At 35.2% G+C, this 4,662-nt stretch overlaps 1 non-coding gene across 1 annotated transcript; it reads left to right on the top strand.

The window, feature by feature from the left end:
- The first annotated feature begins 3,426 nt into the window (after positions 1-3,426).
- Positions 3,427-3,499, top strand: TRNAF-GAA. The gene has a single exon. It is a non-coding gene; the product is annotated as a tRNA-Phe (tRNA).
- Positions 3,500-4,662: the final 1,163 nt, after the last annotated feature.

Below are 4,662 nucleotides of genomic sequence, written 5' to 3'. Positions count from 1 at the left end.
ATTTGCCACTTTCTGAATATTTATTATTATTTTTCTCGAAAAATCCATAATTTTTCTACAAATTCCTCATCGCTTTTTGATCATTTTTCGCTTATTTTGAATCTTGAGATTCCTTCTAGATAAGGAATTACAAATCCAGAAAGATTCTTGATAATTGATAAAATGACTTTTTTGCCCTTTTGATTTACTTTTTCCTTCCCAATCCTTTTCAAAAGGCCTTTAACTCCTTGAAATCACTTGTTAAGGTACACGAGTGACTTGACTAAGTCCTTTGTTCTTGCTTAATCCTTTAATTTTTTTCCTTTCTATCCTTTGGGTCTTTCATGAGTGGCTTATTCTTATGGGAGCTAATTTCCTTCATTTTTGGGGTGTTACATATACATATGCGTTACAAACAAAAAATAAGAAGCAGACTCAAAAGAAGAACAAAAAATACTAGATTAAAAATAGAAGTTAGTCCATGGCCCACACTCCAAAGTCCGCTCTCATCCACGACCAACTCTTAGTTACTTGAAAAAAAATGATAAACATGGAGTGAGTAAAACTTAGTAAGTATCCTACTAGTAAGTTCTTAATCGCGGCCTTAAGCTAGGATATTACTTCTTGTTATGTTTTCGGGATCTTAGAACTTAGAGGTCATCGTGTCATGTATCATATACTGATCCTGAAAACCTTCCCCTAAAATAACCTTCAATTTTCTCCCCATGAATACATGAGTGGTGTCGTCATAATCATGTAATCCTACTGGTAAATCTTTGTGCAGGACATCTCGTTTAGCTGATGGGAAAGGTAGGCCTATCATAACATCCATCTCATGATACATATTGCCGGACATCCTACCTAAAGAGGAATAGGGGCCTTTTAGTACATATCGTAATGCAGATAATGGTTACTTATTGGTATGGATCCTAGCTACTTATTTACCATGTTATTCACATAGTTCTAGGTACTTGGTACATGAATTATTGATGAACCTAGGTTTATACATAATGTCATGGGTTAGACTTTAGGAATTGAGGTTTTAGCTTAGGAAAACATTAGAGGGTAACCTAACGTGGACTAATTCGTGTGAAAACCTACTAGCACTTTGAGGACCTCTTTCCTTCACCAAACTTATGGGTAAACTTATTTAGAAGGTGCAGCAACAAGTTTGGAAATGAATAGTGGACTATAGTTCTCGAATTCGAGGTAAACCCATAAACACAATACCCCAAGACAAAAAACATGCATCTCTCGATTGGGTACTCGATTAAGCTTGCTTCTTGCCCCTAATAGTCTACCCTAATTCATAATTTATAGACGGGTTTTCCATTACCATTGAAATGTCTAGAATTTCTATAATTTCATTCTTGATTTTTCTGAATCTTCTGCCAAAAAAGTCTTCTCTGATCGGAGCCTTCCTTTTTTAAGCACCTTGTAATTCTTATTTTATAAAAAATCTAATGATTCGGGAATTTTATAAAAATTAGAAAAAGTAACATTTTCTCAATGTTTTTTCAATTTTACTTGTTCTTTGCTTCTAAATACAACCTAGTAGGGATTATACACGGTCTCTTATTGGAGACCTTGAATGTTGCAAATTCTCCTCTCCTTTGAAAACTTTTGGTTATCGAAAGTGCTTATTCTAAAATAGGTCAGGGTACAAGGTTCTTATTTGCCTCCTGTTTCCCAAGTGGCTTCTTCTACTCTATGATTCTTCCATAGGACCTTAACAAGAGAGATTTCCTTGTTTCTCAATCATTTGACTTTCTTGTCTATTATTTGAATCGGGTCTTCTTTATACGTTAGGTCATCTCTCAAGTAGAGAGTTTCATGAGCCAGTACGTGCGAACGATCTAGGGTATACTTCTGTAGTATGGATACATGAAAGATAATATGTACTGCAGACAAGTTTGGGCATTGCCCAATTCTATAGGCCACAGATCCAATTCTTTCTAATATCTCAAAGGGACGGATAAACCTAGGGCTTAGCTTCCCCTTTTTACCCTACCTGAGCACCCCTCTCATGGGGTGCTACCTTTAGGAATATATGATCCCCTACCTACAATTCCATGTCCTTGCGCCTTAGGTCTGCATAGCTTTTCTCTCGGCTTTGTGCGGTTTGTATCCTAGCTTTAATCTTCTGGACTGTTGCGTTGGTAATTTGCACCAGCTCTGGCCCAATAGTTGTCGTTTGCCCCCCTTCTTCCCAAAAGATAGGGGATCGAAATCTTCATCCATAGAGAACCTCGTATGTGGCCATTTGTATGGTGGCTTGGCAAGTATTATTATAAGCGAATTTCATAAGGGGTAGGTACTTATCCCAACTTCCTGCAAAATCCATCACATATACCCTCAACATGTCTTCCAATATTTGCTTGAGCATTTCTGTTTGACCATCTGTTTATGGGTGGAATGTCGTACTATAACTGCGTACCCAATGCCTTTTGTTGAATTTTCCAGAAGCGAGATTTAAATCTGGCATCTCGGTCTAATACTATTGTCTTTTGTTGAATTTCCAGAAGTGTACCCAATACCTTTACTGATGAATATTCATTTTTAATGTTAGCAAGAGTAGCTCAGTTGGGAGATTGTTAGACTGAAGATTTGAAGGTCACATGTGTTTTATCCACGTTCAACGCACCTAATACAAGTTTATTACCTGACTATACAATCTAAAAACATAACTTGCTTATTCAATCTAAAATTAGTGATTATTTCTTTTTTAAACATAATGAATTAGCGGAAATACCTTTACTTATGAATTTTCATTTTTAATAGTAGCGGGGATAGCTCTGTTGGGAGAGCGTCAGACTGAAGATTTGAAGGTCACGTGTTTGATCTCCACGTTCACCGCACCTGATTCTAGTTGCATAACCCGACTATTCAATCTAAAATTAGTCATTGTTCCTTTCTGAAATCTCAATGAATTATCGGAAATACCTAACGTGTTATAGTTCACCGCACCTTATACAAGTTGGATAACTTGAATATCTTATTAAAAATTAGTGATTATTTCTATTTAAAAATTTCAATGAATTAGCGAAAATACCTTTACTGATGAATTTTCATTTTTAATGTTAGTGTGGATAGCTCAGTTGAGAGAGCGTTAGATTGAAGATCTGAAGGTCTCGTGCTCGATCCATGTTAACCACACATGGTTCACGTTGCACAATTTGACTATTCAATCTAAAATTAGTGATCATTTCTTTCTAAAATTTCAATTAATTGGCGGAAATATCTTTACTTAAAAACATTCATTTTTAATGTTAGCGAGGATACCTCAGTTTGGAGAGCGATTTAAGATTTGAAGGTCACTTGTTCAATCTCCACGTTCACCGCACCTGTTTCTATTTGCATAACCTGACTATTCAATAAAAAATTAGTCATTATTTCTTTTGAATCAGCGAAAATATCTTTACTGATGAATTTTCATTTTTGATGATTGCGGGGATAGCTCAGTTGGGAGAGCGTCAGACTGAAGATTTGAAGGTCATGTGTTCAATCCACGTTCACCGCACTTGGTTCATGGCACCTTATAATTTAGTTGATTATTATTTCTTTTTAAAATACAATGAATTAGTGGAAATAGCTTTACTTATGAATTTTTATTTTTAATGTTAGCAGGGATAGTGATTATTATTTCTTTTTAAAATATAATGAATTAGTGGAAATAGCTTTACTTATGAATTTTTATTTTTAATGTTAGCAGGGATAGCTCAGTTGGGAGAGTGTTAAACTAAAAATTTGAAGGTCATGTGTTTAATCTCCACGTTCACCGCACTTGTTTCCATTTGCATAAGCTGACTATTCAATAAAAAAATTAGTATGAATTAGCGTAAATACCTCATTGGTTGATTAAGTTGCATAACTTTATTCAATCTAAAATTAGTGGTTATTCCTTTTTAAAATATAATGAATTAGCAGAAATACCTTTACTTATGACTTCGACGATCCCTTCCCGAACCAAACATGTTTTTTTCTTCTTCAAATATTAGCGAAGATAACTCAGTTTTGAGTGTCAAACTGAAAATCTAAAGGTCACGTGTTCGATCCATGTTCACCGCACCTGATTCACGTCACATAACTTGACTCCTGACTATTTAATTTAAAATTAGTTGGGAGAGCGTCACTATAGATCCGTTCACAGCATACGAATTAGAGTAAATAATTTTACTCATGAATTTTCATTTTAATGTTAGCTTGGATAGTTGAATTGGGAGTGGGAGTGGATTCCTAATTCTTTATTTGACTATAAATGCTCCATAAGACATTTAGTAAAATGACTCATTTTATTGCATGGAACAATAAAATTGATGTTCCCGTAGAATTGTCAATACATTCTACTTTCAATGTTGCTAAATTGAGTCCTTTTGATGTAGGTGATGATTTTTCTTATTCGAGGACGAATCCTGAAGAAGTGGATGATGATAAGAATCACGGTGTACATTCTACTTTCAATGTTACTGAGTTGAGTCCTTTTGATGTAGGTGGTGATTTTTCTGATTCGAGGACGAATCCTTTTGAAGAGGGGGATGATGATAAGAATCACGGTGTTCCAACTGGACCTATTACACTACCCAAGGCCAGGAAGATTCAACAAGCATTCATACTTCAACTACAAAATTGGATAGGCTAGGTTCAACCATCATTTCATGTGTTACAAGCTTATTCGTTTGAGTC

This window comes from Cucurbita moschata, unplaced genomic scaffold, assembly GCF_002738365.1.
Source record: "Cucurbita moschata cultivar Rifu unplaced genomic scaffold, Cmos_1.0 Cmo_Scf00575, whole genome shotgun sequence".
In the NCBI taxonomy this organism is placed as follows: Eukaryota; Viridiplantae; Streptophyta; class Magnoliopsida; order Cucurbitales; family Cucurbitaceae; genus Cucurbita; species Cucurbita moschata.
The sequence above is the reverse complement of the archived record's forward strand: the minus strand, read 5'-3'. Positions and strand labels throughout refer to the sequence as shown.